Source organism: Eublepharis macularius, chromosome 5, assembly GCF_028583425.1.
Source record: "Eublepharis macularius isolate TG4126 chromosome 5, MPM_Emac_v1.0, whole genome shotgun sequence".
Taxonomy (NCBI): Eukaryota; Metazoa; Chordata; class Lepidosauria; order Squamata; family Eublepharidae; genus Eublepharis; species Eublepharis macularius.
Window position 1 is genome coordinate 151679429 of NC_072794.1, and position 5610 is coordinate 151685038.

Consider the following 5610-nt stretch of genomic DNA (forward strand, 5'->3'; position numbering starts at 1 on the left):
AGATTGCTCTGCATGTTCCATTGAAATCATTGTAAGTGTAGATTTGGTCTGATTCACACATGCAAAGAATGAGGGGGTAATGAGGTGGCAGAGACATGAGAGGGAAGAATGGGCTGGACTGCTTCAGACTGCAGGTTGTGAGTTGCCGCTTTGAATTCTGCACTGCATCAGGCATTCTCAGAGGTCCAGAAAGGACCTGCTGCTGCTGAGTATGGCTATAGCAAGAGCCCTCCCTCCAGCAGCCCTGATATCTCACCACTGCTCAACAGAGTGGCCGGGTGTGTGTGTGTGTTTGTGGAAGAAATCACATCAGTGCACCAGTGTGATATGGCATACCAGGCCCCATCCCCAATTTCTCCCATGGTTGCTTACCTGGCAACTCTGCCACGATGTCATTTCTGGCTTTGCACTGGAAGTGATCTTGCAGTGTAGCTGCAATGCCAATTTGTACACTCCCAGCCCCAAAAGCTCCTGCCAATTGTCAGCACAGGACTGGCAACCTTAGCCAAAATCAACATAAAAACTGACAACAGATGCAATGCCAAAAAACCCTAACAAGTATCTTGATAGGGTTCCCCTTTGAGATTGAAACCTAGGCCAAATGACCCTCCTGCTGTCCCCCTGCCCCCCCCACTGACCCTGCAGTGCATAAAAGAAAATTCCATACAAACAGAAAACTAGAGCTGCAGCGCTGTGCTGGTGTTCTATTTGTATGGAGTTTGTAATGGGAGCATTCCAAAATGTGATCTCTACCTGCAGTTTAGAGTGGAGCAGATCATTTGATCATCTTAGTGTTCTGCCACTTTATTGTGATATAATCATTCTCTTGCAGGTGTGAACCAAGGTCGAATCCACATTACTCATTCTAAGTCGCATGTTCCCCGCATTCCCCACGCAATCCCGAGTGCCGGTCACATTACCTCATTAAACAGACGCATTTCATTCGCATTTCTCCCGAATATGTGGTCACAGGTTTTCAACGGGAGTTTCACGGTGGCCGTGAATGGGCCAATGCGCAATTTACGTGTTTTTTTTAAAAACCACCCCCCTTCCTATCTCTCTGGCCGTTCCGAGAGTTCCTATTGGCTGATTCAACTTGTAAGTGCTCCGTAGTCTGCAAAAGACTGTTTTTGACTTCATAGCATTGGATTTATTGATTATGCTGTTTCTGAATCAAATCTGGTAGTTTGAAAAATCATTTTAGGGTGAATCCATCCTTAGAACGGACTCGCGAAACTTCCTTTTTAACTGTTTTTCATTTTTTTTTATTTTATATTACTGTAATATCGAAATTATGAAATATTGAAATAATGACACTCCAAGGAAGTGAAACTTCAGTAAAGTTCAGGCACTGAACTGTCCTGCATAGGAAATGCCCACAAAAGCTTCCCACATGCTTCCAAATTTCCAAAAAAGAAACGGGAGAGAGCCATCAGTGCTGTCAGTGGGGGAAAGAGAGGCATCATTATCTTCAATGATGTTTCTTTATAAGGCAAGATCGAAATAACGGAAAAGTGCGCTCAAAAAAATTTAAAAAATGGGCGGGAAAAAAAGGTCCCGCCCCAAAAAGCGGTTTTCGAGCGGCCGTGTGACCGGAGGGACAAGCAAGAAAGACAGATTGGAAGTAGGAATGTGAACGAAGAGGAAAAAATCAAGGATTGGAGGCAAACGGAAGATATCCGATAAACATGCGGGTAATGGGTGAATGTGGATTCGACCCAAGTTTCGTTCAAAAAGAGCATACATCTTTGGTGAGACAGTACCCTAAAACTTGACCTTGGATCTTCCATTCTATGCATATATGCAACGGAGATCAGTACAATCAGTTAGCATATAGATTTCTGCCTACTGGTTGAGATGATTATTTATCTAGGAGTCTCTCTGCACATGTCAGGAAATGCCAGGAAGGGCAGTTTAAAAAAACTGAGGAGGCAGCAGGGCAAAGGCTTTGCTAAACACTGTTGCCGTGTGAAGGGGCTGAGAAATGCCAGAAAGGAAACTTCAGCCCATTATAACCTCTCCAGGTCCAAGCCTGGCTCCGGAAGGCAGCTGCAGCCCATTTCCATTCCTGGCTGCCCTCTGGTTGTGATCCCAGACAGTTTTAGACTGGAAAGATGAAATGGACAGTGCCTTCAGGGAGGCGAAGATTAAATTAACAAACCTTCTGAGGAGCCATGTCTGCCCACTCCATCTTTTTAAACTACACTTCCCGGCTAACGTTGCATCTCCCTACGCTTAATGAACATATGCCATGCCGTCTTGTGTAGAGACTCTCTAGGGCATAACCCAGCCAAAGGTAATCATCCCAAAGTTTCATTGCTTTCAATCTGCAAGTTAAATGTGTGTTTAAACTTTAGTTTAGTGCAATCGTCTACAGAGTTACTTAAGTATAAATTCATTGATTTCAGTGGGTTTAGACCTCCCTAACTGCACAGAATTGCTTTGAAAAGTGTTTAACTTTGTTTGGATAGTGCCCATACTATAGGTCCTGAGGGGGTGGCCTTCTCCCCTCCTCTTTATACTGATCTTTCAGTAGTAATTTACTGTCTCTATTTTTTGTCCCCTGCCCATGGAGCAGCTCTCTAGAGATATAAAGAAATGGTTCTTCCTTCTTCTTCCAGAATGACGTGTCCTTTGAAGAGGTGGCTGTGTATTTCTCTGATCCTGCACTGGGCAGGGGGTTGGACTAGATGGTCTGTATGGCCCCTTCCAACTCTATGATTCTATGATTCTATGACCTGGCTTGCTGGGAATTTCCCTAAATCTTCCAGTTAGCTCTGCTAAAGGGAGTGCAGTAAAACAAGGAGAACAAGCTATGATAAGCAGGGGCCATGAGATAGGCTAAATATTTGTTGTAAGCAAAGGGAAACAAAGGCACAAAAACCAGATAAATAGGTGAGCAGTCTTACTTAGTATCAGCTGCTAGCATTTGCCAATTCAGCTCTTCAGCCCCCCCCCCTTTCTATTACTACTGCTGCTGTTGGTCTCATATGCTATTTCACAGAAGGAGAATTTGCTTCCAGGTGAGTCTTCTCACAGCTCAAGCAGAAACATTCTGTGATCTGCTTTTCCCCAAGTGCTTGCTCCTCTGCCCAACCTTTTGACAAATGGCCTTCCTTGAAGTGAATCCTCTGGTTGTATTGTAAGGTATGAGGGTGCTGGCAGCATTTGACCTGAGGCATGGTGGGGAAGGGAGGCTTCTCCATAGAGGGCATAAAGAAAAAAAGCCACTCCATAGAGGGCATACAGAAGAGACTTAACCTGATGCATTGCTTTGCAGATAAAAAGCCATAATGAGACACCAGAATGTCATAGCAGGATCATTAATACAAGATTAACATTTTGATAGTTCTTTGATCACCCCAACTGGGATTCAAGGCCAGTCACCTCCATTAATATTTGCAATTTTGAACATAGGAAATGTTCAAATATGCCTAATCATTTGTTTCAGTAATAATTTGTCTGGAAATAGCAGGCTAGGGAGAGAATTTTCTTTTAAGATTGTGACATTCATGGCTATTTCTTCTGAAGAGGGATATACACTTCCATGGCAAGGCCTTGGCCAAGTGAAAAAAGACCACCTGCTTTGTCTATTAACATCTGCTACATCCTATCAATGTGCATGCAGTAACTTAAGGAATTGCAAGGAATACTAAATTCCTTGCAACCAACAGACCAAATCATCTAAAGTCTAAAGGTCAGACCTAGTTCTGTCTAATTATTTTCAAATAATTTCCCCCTCAGCAGTATAGATAAAGCTAGTCTGTGTGCGTATGTGCCATCAAGTCTCAACGGACTTTTAGCGACCCCAGCAAGGGGCTTTCAAAGCAAGCGAGAAGCAGAGGTGGTTTGCCATCACCTTCCTCTGCAGAGTTTTCCTTGGGGGTTGCCCATACAAGTACCAACCATGCTTAGCTTCTGAGATCTGACAAGATCAGGCTATTCCATGCTACCTTCCCTCCCAAAGCTAGTCTGGAGATGCAGAAATAAATTATGTTATATAAAATTAAGAGAGACACCACTGAGTAGTTGAGGGTAAATCTTCCAAATATTCATTATGGCCCCTTCTTGCCAGTTAGACCTTGAAATTGTCAAGAATGCACATAGAACAGAAGGAAAGGATTGGTTTAGTGGCTAACTGTCAGAATGGCCCTTACCTCTGCATTGGCACAGCCTCTTTCTTACTGTTTTTGCAAGGAGAATAGAGAATTTGTGAGGCTCTTTCCAAGGTGAAAAGTCACATTTCTCCCAACAGTGTAGATTGTTGATAATACTCTTTCTTCCCATGCCAGTTAGACAGCTCAGAAGTAGGAAGCAGAGAGCATCTGTGTTTGATCAAAAACACAGAACATAATCCACATACCCTTTATTAGCACCAACCAAAGGACACATAATCACATGCAAGCCCTCCAGTTCTTCAAAACTCTTCTTCAAGCTAGATGTTACACACACACAAAAGTTTAAAAGGGGGAAAAAAGATGATAGGACTTGAAATAATGTCCTGTTGCAGTCTGCTTCTCTGTTGTGCTCAGATGTTAAATACAAAGCTTTGCCATCTTTCCCCGCCCCCGAAGCCTCTGTCAGTTTCACCTCTTTGTTTATTCATTTATTTGTTTTTTATTTGTCATTTATAGTCCGCCTTTCTCATTGAGACCCAAGGCAGATTACATAGTGTGAGATCAGTACAATCAGTAGCAAGGACAAGGGCAGGCATTTCCATACAGTGTCAAGGGCATTTCCATAACCAATGTCATAGGGTAGATGAATACAAGTTTACAGAGACATAGCATTAGCAAGGATCCAATACAGGGTTGAAGGATTGCTGAAACAGAACATAATCCATTCTAGGACTGACATTAGACAACATGAAGCACAAGCAGTATATATGAGTACATATTCAAAGGAACAGATAATATGTAAAGCAACATAATGGTGGAGCCCATGGTTCCCAACTCATTGGTGAAATATCTGAGACCCCCTCCCTACAACACTGCCCCCCATCTGAGTAAAAAAGCCTTTTTGAATAATTCAGTTTTGCTTGTTTGCTGAAAGCCAAGAATGTGGGAGCTCTCCTGACCTCCTCAGGCAGGCTGTTCCATCAGGTAGGGGCCACCACAGAGAAAGCCCGTGTACGGGCTGCAGTCGATTTTACCCATGTGCAGGCTGGCCCCTGCAAGAGACCCTGTTCGGATGAGCGAAGCTGCCGTGGAGGGACATAGAGAGGGAGGCAGCCCCCTAGGTATGTCAAGCCAAGGCCATAACGAGTTTTGTATGTAATAACCAGGACCTTGAATTGAGCACGGTAGCTGATAGGTAGCCAATGGAGTGACTGCAAGATGGGAGTGATGTTCATGCTCCTGCTTGCACCTGCTAACAGTCAAGCTGCAGCATTTTGCACCAATTGGAGCCCCCTAGTTAACTTAGATGGAAGTCCAATATATAGTGCATTACAATAGTCAAGCTTTGATGTTTTGATGTTACCATAGCATGAATCCAGGTGGCCAGGTCGGCCATGTCAAGATAAGAACCCATCTTCCAGGCTAGAGTGAGGTTGTAGAAAGCATTTTTTGCAGCTGCCTTAACTTGTTTTTCCAGTATAACTCCTAGGTT